A 19517-nucleotide genomic window follows, 5' to 3' on the forward strand; every position below is an offset into this window, starting at 1 on the left:
GCCTACACAAGCACCTTCACCAACACCGCCTCCTCCCCCCTACCCAATGTGGCTTTCGGCCGTCCTTCTCAGCCGATGACCTCCTCCTTCACCTCACTCACCTCCTCTCCGAACAACTCAATTCCCGTCGTTCCGCCATCTTCCTTTCCCTCGACCTCGAACGCGCATATGACCGTGTGTGGCATTCCGGTCTCCTTTTCAAGCTCCAAACCTTTGCTCTTCCTCTCAACTATGTCCGTCTGGTCGCTTCCTTCCTTTCCCACCGTCCTTCCTATGTCACCATCCACAACACTGATTCCTACACCTTCTACCCCTCCGCCGGTGTGCCCCAAGGTTCCGTCCTTTCCCCTCTTCTCTACCTCCTTTACACGGCAGACATGCCTCCACCTGCACCTCCCCTACACCTTCTCCAGTACGCCGATGACACTGCCTTCCTTGCCCTCGCTCCCACCCTGCAACGCTCCCAGCACCTTCTCCAATCCTATCTTGACCGGTTCACCACTTGGTGTAACCAGTGGTTGCTCAAGGTCAATCCTTCCAAGACCCAGGCGATCATTGTAGGCAAAACCACTCGTTCCTTCCGTCTCCTTGATTTCTATCTTACTATTTATGGCCGTCCCATCACCCTCACACCTACTCTCAAGTACCTTGGTGTCACCCTCGACCGTCGCCTCTCCTGGAACCCACATCTCCGGACGATCCAAGCCAAGGCACGCTCCCGCCTCCGCCTCCTTAAGCTCCTTTCTGGCCGTACATGGGGTCTGGACCCTTCCACCATCCTCTACACCTACAAGTCCCTCATCCGTCCTATCCTTTGCTATGCTCATCCCGCCTGGATCTCTGCCCCTCCTACCTTCTACAAGTCCATTCAGATCCTAGAACGCCATGCGCTCCGCCTCGCCTATCGCATCCGTCTCCCTTCCCCCACGCGGATCCTCTATGACCTGATTCCCTTCCCGCACCTCCTCCTTTTCCTCGAACGGTTACGGATCCTCTACACCTCCCGCAAGCTTGATCCTCCACACCCTCTTGTCTCTCCCATCCTCTCCCACCCCAACCCGCTGCCGCGCCTGCATTCCTATATCCCACCTGCTCTCCATCTTTACACCCTCCACACCCTCTCCCTCGGTGGCTTCCGTCAACTCCCCCTCCCTGATGATGCCCTCCTCCCCTCCATCTACCCCTCCTACCAACTTTGAGCCTTACCTTCCCTCTCCTCTCCTTTTCCTGTGGGCACCCTCTCTCCCTTCTCTCCCTCCCTCCCCTCCCCTTTCTCCTTGGGCTTCCACTCCCCCTACCCTCCCCCTTCTCCTCCATCCCTCTCCTCCACTGGCATCTTCCCCTCCCCCTCTCTCTCCTCTTCCCCACACCTTTTCCCCTTGGCAGGCCACGACTCTGCTGTCTTCCATCAGTTACTTTCATCGTCCTACGCCGAAGACCATCGCATGTGTTTGTGCCTCGACTCTCCTGCAGTGTGTTTGTGTTTCGTCGTTTGTGCTCCGCTGGTTCACGTGTGGCCATCTGCCATCTGCGTTTGTGCACCGTGTTTCTCCGCTTTTATCCATTGTGCTACGCACGTGACCGACTCCGTTTTAACTCTGTTTTGTCTACTGTTTGTACCCCGCCGTCTTGATTGTTTTTATATCTCACTCATCTCTGTTCTGTGTATACTCTGAGGCCGAAGAGCGGCATACTTGGTCCGCTGCCGGCCTACCTGTTTGTCACAGGTATTAAAATCACAATAAAGGAAAAAAAAGCAGTACGGCCTCGCATCTTCGGTGTAACTCGAGAGGTTTGCGCCCTTCGATATTATTGTCGTTAATATCGAAGTGTTAGGAGTTTCAGTGATCGCTGCAGCTGCCGTTGTCCCGAGCCTTTGCCGCCGTTGGTCCCAGCCGCCGCTGCCGCCGCCGCCGGTTCCCACCGCCGCCGCCGCCGCCACCGCCGGTCTCCCGCCGACGCCGGTTGCCGCCATCGTATCCGGTTCCTTCCGCTGCCGCTGCTCGCCGCCGACGCCGCCGCCGGTTCCCGCCGCCGCCGCCGGTTTCCGCCGCCGCCGCCGCCGCCGCCATCGCCGCTCCCTGCCCGTCTTTCGTTCTGTCGTCTCTGCTTACGTTTTACCCTTCCTCTTCGTCAGTCTCTTGTCCTTGTCCTTTGACTGTCCCCTGTTATTTTTCCTCTTTTCCCCTCTCCCACTTATCCTCTCACCATGACAACCCCCACAACTACCGCCACTACCACTGCAATCGTGTACACGTCCCCCTCACTTGCTGCCACCACCATCACGTGGTGTGCTCAATCGCCGCCTCCCCCATATATTCCCCCCCTCCTCACTCTTCCCACCCCCGCTCCTTTTGTTGCTCCCTCCCCTGTTCCTACCCCCCATGCCTCACGTGACCCATTCCCTCCCCTCCCACATGTAACTCATGCCACCCCCGCCAGGGTTGTTGCCCGTCGGGCCACCACCCACGCCACACCATCATCATCGTCATCACCATCACCATCACCATCGCCCTCGCCATCGCCAGTGCCAACCACTGCCACTGCATCTTCTGTGGCGCCAGCTCCAGCTCCAGCGCCAGCACCAGCACCACCATCAGTGCCTGCACCGCCGGTGGGACCTGCCATCTCCCGCCATCTCCCGGTCGTCCCTATCCCCCACACCTCTTCCCGTCCCTCTCCCGCTGTGAAACGTCCCAGCGGCACCCCAGCCTCTTCTGCTCCCAAGAAGTCGCAGACTCTCCCCCCTCCAACCCCCCAGGCTGCCATGGATACCACCCCACCTGCCCTATCTACTCCCTCCTCTACCTCCCCCTCCTACAGGTACCTCCTTTCTCACCCTGATCCCTCTCTCCTGGAGACCCGCAATCTTACCCTTCTCCTCCGCCAGCACTTCCCCGGAGCCCCGATCTCCCTTCTCACCCCCCGTCGGGACTCCGTCCTGATCACATCCCCCAGCCCCACCCTCCACTCCGACATCCTCTCCCGCATTCCCCTCACCCGGTTTGGTCCCCATGCCTCCCTTGCCCCTGCTCCCTCCCCCTCCTCATCCCGACAACCCCAGCCACCCCGTCGCCCACTGACCCTCACTGCCGTGATCACTCGGCTTAGCCCGATGATCACGGAGGAGGAGGTGTTGGCGGAGCTGAAGGCCCATCCCTATCTAGAGGTTCGAGCTGTCCGCCGGATTCACAATCCAGCCGGCCCCACCCGCCTCATGCGGGTGTTCTCCGAGCATGCTCCCTCCATAGACCTCCTCCTCAAGGAGGGTGCCCTCCTTTTCACCCGCCGTTATAAGGTCGACCCCTCCCGCTCCCCTCCACAGTCCATCCGCTGCCAGAGGTGCTTGCGCTATAATGCACATCCTACATCTGAGTGCCGCGACGCCCCCGTCTGCCCGCACTGCAAATAAGCACACTTCCTCCGGCAGTGCCCCAACCTTCAGTCCCCCCCCTCCTGTAACACCTGTAACCTCCAACACCCAACCTACTCCCAAAAGTGCAAGGCCCGACCCCCTCCCTCCGCTCCTGAACTCACTGTCCCTGTCCGCCTCTTGGATGCCCCCACCCCTCACGGCAATTCCCTCCGTCCCCCCCCCCACAGCTGAGGACATCATCCGCTTTGTAACCGTTGTCCTTCAGAACATCCACCCCTTTCAGCGCCCCCACACCCTCCAGCAGATATCCCTTGCCGCCCGTTCCGTCTTCCAGCTCAACACTTACGCCACCTACTCCCATAACCAGGCCCATTTTACCTTCTCCCGTCTCGACACCCTCGTCTAAATTCCCACTATGGCGCGACAGCAACGTATCCTGTTTAACAACATCCGTTCCCTTCCTGTCAACAAGAATCTCCTTATGCATACCCTCACCACCCACCGCGTGGATGCCTTCCTCCTAAACGAAACATTTCTCCAGCCCCACCATACTGTCCATACCTCGCCCTACCTCCTTCACCGCTCTGACAACCCCCTCCCGATAGCGCGTGGCGGAGTTGCCATTGGCCACCATCGCCAGATCCCTGTTCGGCTCCAACCCCTCCTTCCCAACCCCACGGAACACCTGATCCTTAGTCTATTCTTCCCCGGCCTCACCGTTACCTGCGCCACCATCTATGTCCGCCCCTCTGCCCCTATTCCTTTTGACTTCCTTTCCCACATCGACCGTACCTTCTCCTCCTACGTGATTGCCGCAGATCTCACTATCCATAGTCGCTCCGCCACCCAGTTACGGCGGTGGCATCGGTTCCTCGCCACCATCCAAGGAGATGTCCTTCCTCTTCCCCAACACACCCGCCCTGAATCCAATACCACACCCGATGTCGTCCTAGCCTCCCCCAACCTCCTTGGCCGCATAGCGGTGGACGTCCTCGACCCTATTGGCAGTGACCATCTCCCTGTCCTTACCATATCAGACGGTCGTCGCCCCCGTCCCGATCCTCGCCCTGACCCTCCCCCCAAGTATGTCCATGATTACTCCCGTGCCGACTGGAATGCATACCGGGATACCCTTACTACCCGAGTCGATAGCCACCCCCTCACCTACCACCGCCCACATGACATAACCCATGCCGCATCCTTTCTCCAGCAGACCTTGTCTGAGGCCGTGGAGGCCCACATCCCTACCGTCGCCATCCACCCGCACCGTCCCACTTTACCCTAACAGGCCGTCCTCCTCCTTCGAGAATCCCGTCGTCTCTACCGTGCCTTCCTCCACACGCGTGACCGGGACACACTACAACGCCACCGGCAACTCCAGAGACACATCCGGAACTTGCTCGCAGCTAAGAAACGCCGGGACTGGCGACAGACATGCACCCGTCTTAATGCTACCCTACCTATTAACTCGTCCAAATACTGGTCAGCCTTCCGCCGCCTTACTGGATCAAACCCCCCCCCTTACTATCCTCTCCTTCATAATGACAATCCCTTTCCTGACAACCTTAGTAAGGCCAAACATTTTGCCTCCTACCTCACCGATGTCTTTACCATCCCTGACGATCCCCAGTTCGATTATTCCCTCTTCCCCGATGTCCGCGATCGAACTGACACTTCTATCCCTCCACTAGCTCCTGGCTTCCAGTACTTGGACAACATTACACACACAGAACTCAATAACCCTATAACTACTCAAGACATCATCGATATACTCCGCACCAAACGCAACACTGCTCCTGGTCACGACCGTGTTACTTACCGTCACCTCCGTGAAGCTCCCGCCCCCTTCCTCTCCACCCTGGCCAGGCTGTACAATGTGGTCTTGTCCACCGGCTTCTACCCCGACCTGTGGAAAACCTCCCGGATCCTGATGTTCCTCAAACCCGATAAACCACCTTCCGCTGTCTCCTCCTACCGTCCTATAAGCCTTACCTCGGTCTTCAGCAAGGTCCCGGAATCCATTCTAACCCGCCGCATCCACCAGCATCTCGACCGGCACCGCTTCCTTCCCTCCACCCAATGTGGCTTTCGACCATCCTTCTCTGCCGATGACCTTCTCCTTCACCTCACTCACCTCCTCTCCGAACAACTCAACTCCCGTCGCTCCGCCATATTCCTCTCCCTTGACCTTGAACGCGCCTATGACTGAGTGTGGCATTCTGGTCTCCTCTTCAAGTTCCAAACCTTTGCTCTTCCTATTAACTACGTCCGTCTGATCGCCTCCTTCATTTCCCACCGCCCTTCCTATGTCACTATCCACAACACTGATTCCTACACCTTCTACCCCTCTGCCGGTGTGCCCCAAGGTTCCGTCCTTTCCCCTCTTCTTTGCCTTCTTAATACGGCGGACATGCCTCCACCTGCACCCCCCCTTCACCTTCTCCAGTACGCCGATGACACCGCCTTCCTTGCCCTTGCCCCCACCCTGCAACGCTCCCAACACCTTCTCCAATCCCATCTTGACCGGTTCACCTCTTGGTGTAACCAGTGGTTGCTCAAGGTCAATCCTTCCAAGACCCAGGCAATCATTGTAGGCAAAACCACCCCTTCCTTCCGTCTCCTTGATTTCTATCTTACCATTTATGGCCGTCCTATTAACCTCACACCCACCCTCAAGTACCTTGGCGTCACCCTTGACCGTCGCCTCTCCTAGACCCCTCATCTCCGGACAATCCAAGCCAAGGCACGCTCCCGACTACACCTCCTGAAACTCCTTTCTGGCCGCACATGGGGTCTGGACCCCTCCACCGTCCTCCACACCTATAAATCTCTCATCCGCCCTATCCTCTGTTATGCCCATCCCGCCTGGATCTCTGCCCCGCCTACCTTTTACAAATCCCTTCAAATCCTTGAACGGCATGCACTCCGCCTCGCCTATCACATCCGCCTCCCTTCCCCCACGTGGCTCCTCTATGACCTCATCCCCTTCCCACACCTCCTCCTCTTCCTGCAACGGATACGGATCCTCTACACCTCCCGCAAGCTTGATCCTCCCCCCCCGCTTGTCTCTTCCATCCTCTCCCACCCCAACCCACTGCCGCGCCTGTACTCCTGTATCCCACCTGCTCTCCATCTTCACACTCTCCTAACCCTCTCCCAAGGTGGCTTCCGCCGACTCCCCCTCCCGGATGATGCCCTCCTCCCCTCCATCTACCCCTCCTACCAACTTTGAGCCTTGCCTTCCCCTCTCCTCTCATTTTCCTGTGGGCACCCTCTCTCCCTTCTCTCCCTTCCTCTCTCCCTCCTTCCATCCTTACATCCCCTCCCCCTCTCCCTGGGCTTCCACCCCCCTCTTTTCGTTTTCTCCCCTCCTCCTCCCTGGCATCCTATCTCCCTCTCCCTCCTTCCCTCCCCCTGTTTTTTCCCTTGGCAGGCCCCCAGCTTTTCGGTGTGGACAGTGCCCCTGCAAGCGCCGAAGCCCATCTCCGCAGTGTCCGTGTCTTTCGTCCCGTCTGTGCCTCGAGTGTTTCTTCGTTTTCTGCTCCACCGTTCAACTGTGCTAGTATTCTCTGTTCCGTGCTGTGCTGCCCGTTTTTTTTTTTTTAAACTGAAACAGTGCTGCGTCGGTGAACGACTTCAATTCTTTTTATTCTCTGTTGTCTTCTGATTTTTTGTCCTCCATGTCTGTGTTTTGAGATTATGTCTTCCTGTTTTTATCTCTTGTATGTTTCTTGTGGCCGAAGAGCGGCGTATTAGGCCGCTGCCGGCCTACCTTCGTAGGTATAAAAAAAAATAACAGTACGGCATAAAGTAGGACGAGGCAGTCTGAATTACATTTTATAGATGTATTTCTCACAAATCTCTGAGCCTGTCGTCGTCGTCGTCGTCGCCGCCGCCGCCGCTTCTGCAGAAGTAGCAAATGGCCATCGTAGCAAGTGCGGAGAGGGACACCCTGCCATCGATTCCGAATGCGCAAAGTGTGTGGTCTTGTTTTGCTGTCTATGTTTGGTCGGTCTCGTAAGAGGTTGAATGTAACGAATGGGTGGGAAAGAGTAAGGGGCAGCGGCTGTGTGGAACGAAAACACAATTCCTCAGGGGCGTGAGCGTTTCGAGATGAGTCGTATATAAGTTGTACTTGGTCGTCAGTGACCGTGTGGCCTAATGGATAAGGCGACGGACTTCGGATCCGAAGATTGCAGGTTCGAATCCTGTCACGGTCGTGTTTTTCCAGTTCTGAAAAAGAAACATACCGTTTTAATGTAGCAATTGAGCAGTACGAAACCGTCTGAATGTTGCTGTTGACCATTCTGTTCTTGGAGATGGTCTTGAGCCTGAAACACACACAACAAGAACGGTGTTAAATAGCGAAATGGTCGGCAGAGTGCCCTCACCGCGAGTTTTGACTGCCACTTGCACATCCAAAACAACGTCGGAAAGTAACTCGTACGGCTTTTGAGTCACGTCAAGCATGTGTGTTAATTTTGACGCCGCTAGCTCTGCAGATTCTCATGCAATTCCTTTACCTCTCAGAAATGATTATGAAATAAAAGTGAAGTACGTGACGAGTGTGACGTTAGGAAAACATTAGGCAGCATGGAGACATTCTGTATGGGACCACCCAACCCAAACGAGTACAGTGTGATCTGCTACCCAGCAGGTATCCGACGAGGCAGCACGGCTAGCTCAGTCGGTAGAACATGAGACTCTTATTCACAGGGTCGTGGGTTCGAGCCCTACGCTGGGGGGAACGGAATTTTTTTCCGCTGCAGATGTATATTACCGATTTTGTGATTAACGTGATGTAATGGAAATAGCAACTTTAAAATTTGCCTACGTCTCCATCAGTCGCAAGAAAACTGTATTTGAAGGTGAAGGTGATTTTGTAGACATGTGTGAAAGTCATGTTCTGAAGTGCAGGTGGTTTTGTTTGGAGAGAACATCGGCTACATGTCAGATGTGTAGCCAAGCAGTAATGGGTCGCCATAGTTGCAAATATTAGTGGAAAATATGAAGTGTTGTCAGCTGAAGTCTGATGATTCAGACGACCGTACCGACGAAGTACGCAAAAGTGCCGCTAGGCGGCGCCTGTTTAGCTCAGTGGTAGAGCATTGGTCTAGTAAACCAGGGGTCGTGAGTTCCATCCTCACAGGTGGAAGACGAATCTTGGAAATCAGTTGCGCGTCGTGGCCGTATAGCAAACAGTATCTGTGATGAGGTACAATTAGCGACAGGCGTATTATTAAGAATTACTCTCAGATGTGATTAAGGCGAATGGCGCAGATAAAGCATTTGCCAAAGCAGTACGGCATAAGGTGTTACGAGGCAGTCTGAATTACATTTTATAGATGTATTTCTCACAAATCTCAGAGCCTCTCGCGGTCGTCGTCGTCGTCGCCGCTTCTGCAGAAGTAGCAAATGGCCATCGTAGCAAATGCGGCGAGGGACACCCTGCCATCGATTCCGAATGCGCAAAGTGTGTGGTCTTGTTTTCCTGTCTATGTTTGGTAGGTCTCGTAAGAGGTTGAATGTAACGAATGGGTGGGAAAGAGTAAGGGGCAGCGGCTGTGTGGAACGAAAACACAATTCCTCAGGGGGTGTGAGCGTTTCGAGATGAGTCGTATATAAGTTTTACTTGGCCGTCAGTGACCGTGTGGCCTAATGGATAAGGCGTCGGAATTCGGATCCGAAGATTGCAGGTTCGAATCCTGTCACGGTCGTGTTTTTTTAGTTCTGAAAAACAAACATACCGTTTTAATGTAGCAATTGTGCAGTACGAAATCGTCTGAATATTGCTGTGGACAATTATGTGCTTGGAGATGGTCTTGAGTTTGAAACACACACAACAAGACCGGTGTTAACTAGCGAAATGATCGGCAGAGTGCCCTCACCGCGACATTTGACTGGCACTTGCACGTCTAAAACCACGTCGGAAAGTAACTCGTTCAGCTTTTGAGTCACGTAAAGTATATGTGTTAATTTTGACGCCGCTAGCTCTGCAGATTGTCATGCAATTCCTTTACCTCTCAGAAATGATTATGAAATAAAAGTGAAGTACGTGACGAGTGTGACGTTAGGAAAACATTAGGCAGCATGGAAAGATTCTGTATGGGACCACCCAACCCAAACGAGTACAGTGTGATCTGCTACCCAGCAGGTATCCAACGAGGCAGCACGGCTAGCTCAGTCGGTAGAGCATGAGACTCTTATTCACAGGGTCGTGGGTTCGAGCCCTACGCTTGGCGGAACGGAACTTTTTCCGCTGCAGATGTAAATTACCGATTTTCTGATTAACGTGATGTAATGGAAATAGCAACTTTAAAATTTGCCTACGTCTCCATCAGTCGCAAGAACACTGTATTTGAAAGTAAAGCTGATTTTGTAGACATGTGTGAAAGTCATATTTTCGACTAACATTTGCAGCTATGGCGACCCATTACTGCTTGGCTACACATCTGACACGTACCCGATGTTCTGAAGTGCAGGCGGTTTTGTTTGGAGAGAACATCGGGTACGTGCCAGATGTGTAGCCAAGCAGTAATGGGTCGCCATAGCTGCAAATGTTAGTCGAAAATATGAAGTGTTGTCAGCTGAAGTCTGATGATTCAGACGCCCGTACGGACGAAGTACGCAAAAGTGCCGCTAGGCGGCGCCTGTTTAGCTCAGTGGTAGAGCATTGGTCTAGTAAACCAGGGTTCGTGAGTTCCATCCTCACAGGAGGAAGACGAATCTTGGAAATCAGTTGCGCATCGTGGCCGTATAGCAAACAGTATCTGTGATGAGGAACAATTAGCGACATTCGTATTATTAAGAATTACTCTCAGATGTGATTAAGGCGAATGGTTCAGATAAAGAAATTGCCAAAGCAGTACGGCATAAAGTGGGACGAGGCAGTCTGAATTACATTTTATAGATGTATTTCTCACAAATCCCTGAGCCTGTCGTCGTCGTCGTCGTCGTCGTCGTCGTCGCCGCCGCCGCTTCTGCAGAAGTATCAAATGGCCATCGTAGCAAATGCGGCGAGGGACACCCTGCCATCGATTCCGAATGCGCAAAGTGTGTGGTCTTGTTTTGCTGTCTATGTTTGGTCGGTCTCGTAAGAGGTTGAATGTAACTAATGGGTGGGAAAGAGTAAGGGGCAGCGGCTGTGTGGAACGAAAACACAATTCCTCAGGGGCGTGAGCGTTTCGAAATGAGTCGTAAATAAGTTGTACTTGGTCGTCAGTGACCGTGTGGCCTAATGGATAAGGCGTCGGACTTCGGATCCGAAGATTGCAGGTTAGAATCCTGTCACAGTCGTGTTTTTCCAGTTCTGAAAAAGAAACATACCGTTTTAATCTAGCAATTGAGCAGCACGAAACCGTCTGAATGTTGCTGTTGACCATTCTGTGCTTGGAGATGGTCTTGAGCCTGAAACACACACAACAAGACCGGTGTTAAATAGCGAAATGTTCGGCAGAGTGCCCTCACCGCGAGTTTTGACTGGCACTTGCACATCTAAAACAACGTCGGAAAGTAACTCGTACGGCTTTTGAGTCACATCAAGCATGTGTGTTAATTTTGACGCCGCTAGCTCTGCAGATTGTCATGCAATTCCTTTACCTCTCAGAAATGATTATGAAATAAAAGTGAAGTACGTGACGAGTGTGGCGTTAGGAAAACATTAGGCAGCATGGAGAGATTCTGTATGGGACCACCCAACCCAAAAGAGTACAGTGTGATCTGCTACCCAGCAGGTATCCGACGAGGCAGCACGGCTAGCTCAGTCGGTAGAGCATGAGACTCTTATTCACAGGGTCGTGGGTTCGAGCCCTACGCTGGGGGGAACGGAATTTTTTTCGGCTGCAGATGTATATTACCGATTTTCTGATTAACGTGATGTAATGGAGATAGCAACTTTAAAATTTGCCTACGTCTCCATCAGTCGCAAGAAAACTGTATTTGAAGGTGAAGGTGATTTTGTAGACATGTGTGAAAGTCATGTTCTGAAGTGCAGGTGGTTTTGTTTGGAGAGAACATCGGCTACATGTCAGATGTGTAGCCAAGCAGTAATGGGTCGCCTTAGCTGCAAATATTAGTCGAAAATATGAAGTGTTGTCAGCTGAAGTCTGATGATTCAGACGACCGTACGGACGAAGTACGCAAAAGTGCCGCTAGGCGGCGCCTGTTTAGCTCAGTGGTAGAGCATTGGTCTAGTAAACCAGGGGTCGTGAGTTCCATTCTCACAGGAGGAAGACGAATCTTGGAAATCAGTTGCGCGTCGTGGCCGTATAGCAAACAGTATCTGTGATGAGGTACAATTAGCGACAGGCGTATTATTAAGAATTACTCTCAGATGTGATTAAGGCGAATGGCGCAGATAAAGCATTTGCCAAAGCAGTACGGCATAAGGTGTTACGAGGCAGTCTGAATTACATTTTATAGATGTATTTCACACAAATCTCAGAGCCTCTCGCGGTCGTCGTCGTCGTCGTCGTCGTCGTCGTCGTCGTCGTCGTCGTCGTCGCCGCCGCCGCTTCTGCAGAAGTAGCAAATGGCCATCGTAGCAAATGCGGCGAGGGACACCCTGCCATCGATTCCGAATGCGCAAAGTGTGTGGTCTTGTTTTCCTGTCTATGTTTGGTCGGTCTCGTAAGAGGTTGAATGTAACGAATGGGTGGGAAAGAGTAAGGGGCACCGTCTGTGTGGAACGAAAACACAATTCCTCAGGGGCGTGAGCGTCTCGAGATGAGTCGTATATAAGTTTTACTTGGCCGTCAGTGACCGTGTGACCTAATGGATAAGGCGTCGGACTTCGGATCCGAAGATTGCAGGTTCGAATCCTGTCTTGGTCGTGTTTTTCCAGTACTGAAAAAGAAACATAGAGTTTTAATGTAGCAATTGAGCAGTACGAAACCGTCTGAATGTTGCTGTTGACCATTCTGTTCTTGGAGATGGTCTTGAGCCTGAAACACACATAACAAGACCGGTGTTAAATAGCGAAATGGTCATCAGAGTGCCCTCAACGCGAGTTTTGACTGCCACTTGCACATCTAAAACAACGTCGGAAAGTAACTCGTACGGCTTTTGAGTCACATCAAGTATGTGTGTTAATTTTCACGCCGCTAGCTCTGCAGATTGTCATGCAATTCCTTTACCTCTCAGAAATGATTATGAAATAAAAGTGGAGTACGTGACGAGTGTGACGTTAGGAAAACATTAGGCAGCATGGAGAGATTCTGTATGGGACCACCCAACCCAAACGAGTACAGTGTGATCTGCTACTCAGCAGGTATCCAACGAGGCAGCACGGCTAACTCAGTTGGTAGAGCATTAGACTCTTATTCATAGGGTCGTTGGTTCGAGCCCTACGCTGGGGGGAACGGAATTTTTATCCGCTGCAGATGTATATTACCGATTTTCTGATTAACGTGATGTAATGGAAATAGCAACTTTGAAATTTGCCTACGTCTCCATCAGTCGCAAGAAAACTGTATTTGAAGGTGAAGGTGATTTTGTAGACATGTGTGAAAGTCATGTTCTGAAGTGCAGGTGGTTTTGGTTGGAGAGAACATCGGCTACGTGTCAGATGTGTAGCCAAGCAGTAATGGGTCGCCATAGCTGCAAATATTAGTCGAAAATATGAAGTGTTGTCAGCTGAAGTCTGATGATTCAGACGACCGTACGGACGAAGTACGCAAAAGTGCCGCTAGGCGGCGCCGGTTTAGCTCAGTGGTAGAGCATTGGTCTAGTTAACCAGGTTTCGTGAGTTCCATCCTCACAGGAGGAAGACGAATCTTGGAAATCAGTTGCACATCGTGGCCGTATAGCAAACAGTATCTGTGATGAGGAACAATTAGCGACAGGCGTATTATTAAGAATTACTCTCAGATGTGATTAAGGCGAATGGCGCAGATAAAGCATTTGCCAAAGCAGTACGAGGCAGTCTGAATTACATTTTATAGATTTATTTCTCACAAATCTCAGAGCCTCTCGCGGTCGTCGTCGTCGTCGCCGCTTCTGCAGAAGTAGTAAATGGCCATCGTAGCAAATGCGGCGAGGGACACCCTGCCATCGATTCCGAATGCGCAAAGTGTGTGGTCTTGTTTTCCTGTCTATGTTTGGTAGGTCTCGTAAGAGGTTGAATGTAACGAATGGGTGGGAAAGAGTAAGGGGCACCGTCTGTGTGGAACGAAAACACAATTCCTCAGGGGCGTGAGCGTCTCGAGATGAGTCGTATATAAGTTTTACTTGGCCGTCAGTGACCGTGTGACCTAATGGATAAGGCGTCGGACTTCGGATCCGAAGATTGCAGGTTCGAATCCTGTCTTGGTCGTGTTTTTCCAGTACTGAAAAAGAAACATACCGTTTTAATGTAGCAATTGAGCAGTACGAAACCGTCTGAATGTTGCTGTTGACCATTCTGTTCTTGGAGATGGTCTTGAGCCTGAAACACACATAACAAGACCGGTGTTAAATAGCGAAATGGTCATCAGAGCGCCCTCAACGCGAGTTTTGACTGCCACTTGCACATCTAAAACAACGTCGGAAAGTAGCTCGTACGGCTTTTGAGTCACATCAAGTATGTGTGTTAATTTTCACGCCGCTAGCTCTGCAGATTGTCATGCAATTCCTTTACCTCTCAGAAATGATTATGAAATAAAAGTGGAGTACGTGACGAGTGTGACGTTAGGAAAACATTAGGCAGCATGGAGAGATTCTGTATGGGACCAGCCAACCCAAACGAGTACAGTGTGATCTGCTACTCAGCAGGTATCCAACGAGGCAGCACGGCTAACTCAGTTGGTAGAGCATGAGACTCTTATTCATAGGGTCGTTGGTTCGAGCCCTACGCTGGGGGGAACGGAATTTTTATCCGCTGCAGATGTAAATTACCGATTTTCTGATTAACGTGATGTAATGGAAATAGCAACTTTAAAATTTGCCTACGTCTCCATCAGTCGCAAGAAAACTGTATTTGAAGGTGAAGGTGATTTTGTAGACATGTGTGAAAGTCATGTTCTGAAGTGCAGGTGGTTTTGGTTGGAGAGAACATCGGCTACGTGTCAGATGTGTAGCCAAGCAGTAATGGGTCGCCATAGCTGCAAATATTAGTCGAAAATATGAAGTGTTGTCAGCTGAAGTCTGATGATTCAGACGACCGTACGGACGAAGTACGCAAAAGTGCCGCTAGGCGGCGCCGGTTTAGCTCAGTGGTAGAGCATTGGTCTAGTTAAGCAGGTTTCGTGAGTTCCATGCTCACAGGAGGAAGACGAATCTTGGAAATCAGTTGCACATCGTGGCCGCATAGCAAACAGTATCTGTGATGAGGAACAATTAGCGACAGGCGTAATATTAAGAATTACTCTCAGATGTGATTAAGGCGAATGGCGCAGATAAAGCATTTGCCAAAGCAGTACGAGGCAGTCTGAATTACATTTTATAGATGTATTTCTCACAAATCTCAGAGCCTCTCGCGGTCGTCGTCGTCGTCGTCGCCGCTTCTGCAGAAGTAGCAAATGGCCATCGTAGCAAATGCGGCGAGGGACACCCTGCCATCGATTCCGAATGCGCAAAGTGTGTGGTCTTGTTTTCCTGTCTATGTTTGGTCTGTCCCGTAAGAGGTTGAATGTAACGATTGGGTGGGAAAGAGTAAGGGGCACCGTCTGTGTGGAACGAAAACACAATTCCTCAGGGGCGTGAGCGTCTCGAGATGAGTCGTATATAAGTTTTACTTGGCCGTCAGTGACCGTGTGACCTAATGGATAAGGCGTCGGACTTCGGATCCGAAGATTGCAGGTTCGAATACTGTCACGGTCGTGTTTTTCCAGTACTGAAAAAGAAACATACCGTTTTAATGTAGCAATTGAGCAGTACGAAACCGTCTGAATGTTGCTGTTGACCATTCTGTTCTTGGAGATGGTCTTGAGCCTGAAACACACACAACAAGACCGGTGTTAAATAGCGAAATGGTCGGCAGAGTGCCCTCACCGCGAGTTTTGACTGCCACTTGCACATCTAAAACAACGTCGGAAAGTAACTCGTACGGCTTTTGAGTCACATCAAGCATGTGTGTTAATTTTGACGCCGCTAGCTCTGCAGATTGTCATGCATTTCCTTTACCTCTCAGAAATGATTATGAAATAAAAGTGAATTACGTCACGAGTGTGACGTTAGGAAAACATTAGGCAGCATGGAGAGATTCTGTATGGGATCACCCAACCCAAACGAGTACAGTGTGATCTGCTACCCAGCAGGTAACCGACGAGGCAGCACGGCTAGCTCAGTCGGTAGAGCATGAGACTCCTATTCACAGGGTCGTGGGTTCGAGCTCTACGCTGGGGGGAACGTAATTTTTTTCCGCTGCAGATGTATATTACCGATTTTCTGATTAACGTGATGTAATGGAAATAGCAACTTTAAAATTTGCCTACGTCTCCATCAGTCGCAAGAAAACTGTATTTGAAGGTGAAGCTGATTTTGTAGACATGTGTGAAAGTTATGTTCTGAAGTGCAGGCGGTTTTGTTTGGAGAGAACATCGGGTACGTGTCAGATGTGTAGCCAAGCAGTAATGGGTCGCCATAGCTGCAAATGTTAGTCGAAAATATGAAGTGTTGTCAGCTGAAGTCTGATGATTCAGACGCCCGTACGGACGAAGTACGCAAAAGTGCCGCTAGGCGGCGCCTGTTTAGCTCAGTGGTAGAGCATTGGTCTAGTAAACCAGGGTTCGTGAGTTCCATCCTCACAGGAGGAAGACGAATCTTGGAAATCAGTTGCGCATCGTGGCCGTATAGCAAACAGTATCTGTGATGAGGAACAATTAGCGACATTCGTATTATTAAGAATTACTCTCAGATGTGATTAAGGCGAATGGTTCAGATAAAGAATTTGCCAAAGCAGTACGGCATAAAGTGGGACGAGGCAGTCTGAATTACATTTTATAGATGTATTTCTCACAAATCCCTGATCCTGTCGTCGTCGTCGTCGTCGTCGTCGTCGTCGTCGCCGCCGCTTCTGCAGAAGTATCAAATGGCCATCGTAGCAAATGCGGCGAGGGACACCCTGCCATCGATTCCGAATGCGCAAAGTGTGTGGTCTTGTTTTGCTGTCTATGTTTGGTCGGTCTCGTAAGAGGTTGAATGTAACGAATGGGTGGGAAAGAGTAAGGGGCAGCGGCTGTGTGGAACGAAAACACAATTCCTCAGGGGCGTGAGCGTTTCGAAATGAGTCGTAAATAAGTTGTACTTCGTCGTCAGTGACCGTGTGGCCTAATGGATAAGGCGTCGGACTTCGGATCCGAAGATTGCAGGTTCGAATCCTGTCACAGTCGTGTTTTTCCAGTTCTGAAAAAGAATCATACCGTTTTAATCTAGCAATTGAGCAGCACGAAACCGTCTGAATGTTGCTGTTGACCATTCTGTGCTTGGAGATGGTCTTGAGCCTGAAACACACACAACAAGACCGGTGTTAAATAGCGAAATGTTCGGCAGAGTGCCCTCACCGCGAGTTTTGACTGGCACTTGCACATCTAAAACAACGTCGGAAAGTAACTCGTACAGCTTTTGAGTCACATCAAGCATGTGTGTTAATTTTGACGCCGCTAGCTCTGCAGATTGTCATGCAATTCCTTTACCTCTCAGAAATGATTATGAAATAAAAGTGAAGTACGTGACGAGTGTGGCGTTAGGAAAACATTAGGCAGCATGGAGAGATTCTGTATGGGACCACCCAACCCAAAAGAGTACAGTGTGATCTGCTACCCAGCAGGTATCCGACGAGGCAGCACGGCTAGCTCAGTCGGTAGAGCATGAGACTCTTATTCACAGGGTCGTGGGTTCGAGCCCTACGCTGGGGGGAACGGAATTTTTTTCGGCTGCAGATGTATATTACCGATTTTCTGATTAACGTGATGTAATGGAGATAGCAACTTTAAAATTTGCCTACGTCTCCATCAGTCGCAAGAAAACTGTATTTGAAGGTGAAGGTGATTTTGTAGACATGTGTGAAAGTCATGTTCTGAAGTGCAGGTGGTTTTGTTTGGAGAGAACATCGGCTACATGTCAGATGTGTAGCCAAGCAGTAATGGGTCGCCTTAGCTGCAAATATTAGTCGAATATATGAAGTGTTGTCAGCTGAAGTCTGAAGATTCAGACGACCGTACGGACGAAGTACGCAAATGTGCCGCTAGGCGGCGCCTGTTTAGCTCAGTGGTAGAGCATTGGTCTAGTAAACCAGGGGTCGTGAGTTCCATCCTCACAGGATTAAGACGAATCTTGGAAATCAGTTGCTCGTCGTGGCCGTATAGCAAACAGTATCTGTGATGAGGAACAATTAGCGACAGGCGTATTATTAAGAATTACTCTCAGATGTGATTAAGGCGAATGGCGCAAATAAAGCATTTGCCAAAGCAGTACGAGGCAGTCTGAACTACATTTTATAGATGTATTTCTCACAAATCTCAGAGCCTCTCGCGGTCGTCGTCGTCGTCGCCGCTTCTGCAGAAGTAGCAAATGGCCATCGTAGCAAATGCGGCGAGGGACACCCTGCCATCGATTCCGAATGCGCAAAGTGTGTGGTCTTGTTTTCCTATCTATGTTTGGTAGGTCTCGTAAGAGGTTGAATGTAACGAATGGGTGGGAAAGAGTAAGGGGCAGCGGCTGTGTGGAACGAAAACACAATTCCTCAGGGGGTGTGAGCGTTTCGAGATGAGTCGTATATAAGTTTTACTTGGCCGTCAGTGACCGTGTGGCCTAATGGATAAGGCGTCGGACTTCGGATCCGAAGATTGCAGGTTCGAGTCCTGTCACGGTCGTGTTTTTCCAGTTCTGAAAAAGAAACATACCGTTTTAATGTAGCAATTGAGCAGTACGAAACCGTCTGAATGTTGCTGTTGACCATTCTGTTCTTGGAGATGGTCTTGAGCCTGAAACACACACAACAAGACCGGTGTTAAATAGCGAAATGGTCGGCAGAGTGCCCTCACCGCGAGTTTTGACTGGCACTTGCACATCTAAAACAACGTCGGAAAGTAACTCGTACGGCTTTTGAGTCACATCAAGCATGTGTGTTAATTTTGACGCCGCTAGCTCTGCAGATTGTCATGCATTTCCTTTACCTCTCAGAAATGATTATGAAATAAAAGTGAATTACGTCACGAGTGTGACGTTAGGAAAACATTAGGCAGCATGGAGAGATTCTGTATGGGATCACCCAACCCAAACGAGTATAGTGTGATCTGCTACCCAGCAGGTATCCGACGAGGCAGCACGGCTAGTTCAGTCGGTAGAGCATGAGACTCTTATTCACAGGGTCGTGGGTTCGAGCCCTACGCTGAGCGGAACGGAATTTTTATCCGCTGCAGATGTATATTACCGATTTTCTGATTAACGTGATGTAATGGAAATAGCAACTTTAAAATTTGCCTACGTCTCCATCAGTCGCAAGAAAACTGTATTTGAAGATGAAGGTGATTTTGTAGACATGTGTGAAAGTCATGTTCTGAAGTGCAGGTGGTTTTGTTTGGAGAGAACGTCGGCTACATGTCAGTTGTGTAGCTAAGCAGTAATGGGTCGCCTTAGCTGCAAATATTAGTCGAAAATATGAAGTGTTGTCAGCTGAAGTCTGATGATTCAGACGACCGTACGGACGAAGTACGCAAAAGTGCCGCTAGGCGGCGCCTGTTTAGCTCAGTGGTAGGGCATTGGTCTAGTAAACCAGGGGTCGTGAGTTCCATCCTCACAGGAGGAAGACGAATCTTGGAAATCAGTTGCGCGTCGTGGCCGTATAGCAAACAGTATGTGTGATGAGGTACAATTAGCGACAGGCGAATTATTAAGAATTACTCTCAGATGTGATTAAGGCGAATGGCGCAGATAAAGCATTTGCCAAAGCAGTACGGCATAAGGTGTTACGAGGAAGTCTGAATTACATTTTATAGATGTATTTCACACAAATCTCGGAGCCTCTCGCGGTCGTCGTCGTCGTCGTCGTCGTCGTCGTCGTCGTCGTCGTCGTCGTCGCCGCCGCCGCCGCCGCCGCATCTGCAGAAGTAGCAAATGGCCATCGTAGCAAATGCGGCGAGGGACACCCTGCCATCGATTCCGAATGCGCAAAGTGTGTGGTCTTGTTTTCCTGTCTATGTTTGGTCGGTCTCGTAAGAGGTTG

The 19517-nt window shown here is 50.7% G+C and overlaps 10 non-coding genes across 10 annotated transcripts; all 10 read left to right on the forward strand.

The window, feature by feature from the left end:
- The first annotated feature begins 7523 nt into the window (after positions 1–7523).
- Positions 7524–7596, forward strand: Trnar-ucg (transfer RNA arginine (anticodon UCG)). The gene has a single exon. It is a non-coding gene; the product is annotated as a tRNA-Arg (tRNA).
- Positions 7597–9020: 1424 nt separating this feature from the next.
- Positions 9021–9093, forward strand: Trnar-ucg (transfer RNA arginine (anticodon UCG)). The gene has a single exon. It is a non-coding gene; the product is annotated as a tRNA-Arg (tRNA).
- Positions 9094–9545: 452 nt separating this feature from the next.
- On the forward strand, positions 9546–9618 carry Trnak-cuu (transfer RNA lysine (anticodon CUU)). The gene has a single exon. It is a non-coding gene; the product is annotated as a tRNA-Lys (tRNA).
- Positions 9619–10599: 981 nt separating this feature from the next.
- On the forward strand, positions 10600–10672 carry Trnar-ucg (transfer RNA arginine (anticodon UCG)). The gene has a single exon. It is a non-coding gene; the product is annotated as a tRNA-Arg (tRNA).
- An 863-nt stretch (positions 10673–11535) lies between these two features.
- On the forward strand, positions 11536–11607 carry Trnat-agu (transfer RNA threonine (anticodon AGU)). Its single transcript has one exon. It is a non-coding gene; the product is annotated as a tRNA-Thr (tRNA).
- A 527-nt stretch (positions 11608–12134) lies between these two features.
- On the forward strand, positions 12135–12207 carry Trnar-ucg (transfer RNA arginine (anticodon UCG)). Its single transcript has one exon. It is a non-coding gene; the product is annotated as a tRNA-Arg (tRNA).
- Positions 12208–13615: 1408 nt separating this feature from the next.
- Positions 13616–13688, forward strand: Trnar-ucg (transfer RNA arginine (anticodon UCG)). The gene has a single exon. It is a non-coding gene; the product is annotated as a tRNA-Arg (tRNA).
- Positions 13689–16610: 2922 nt separating this feature from the next.
- Trnar-ucg (transfer RNA arginine (anticodon UCG)) lies at positions 16611–16683 on the forward strand. Its single transcript has one exon. It is a non-coding gene; the product is annotated as a tRNA-Arg (tRNA).
- A 1409-nt stretch (positions 16684–18092) lies between these two features.
- On the forward strand, positions 18093–18165 carry Trnar-ucg (transfer RNA arginine (anticodon UCG)). Its single transcript has one exon. It is a non-coding gene; the product is annotated as a tRNA-Arg (tRNA).
- A 452-nt stretch (positions 18166–18617) lies between these two features.
- Positions 18618–18690, forward strand: Trnak-cuu (transfer RNA lysine (anticodon CUU)). The gene has a single exon. It is a non-coding gene; the product is annotated as a tRNA-Lys (tRNA).
- The last annotated feature ends 827 nt before the right edge of the window (positions 18691–19517 follow it).

Source organism: Schistocerca gregaria, unplaced genomic scaffold (genome assembly GCF_023897955.1).
Source record: "Schistocerca gregaria isolate iqSchGreg1 unplaced genomic scaffold, iqSchGreg1.2 ptg000156l, whole genome shotgun sequence".
NCBI classification, from domain to species: Eukaryota; Metazoa; Arthropoda; class Insecta; order Orthoptera; family Acrididae; genus Schistocerca; species Schistocerca gregaria.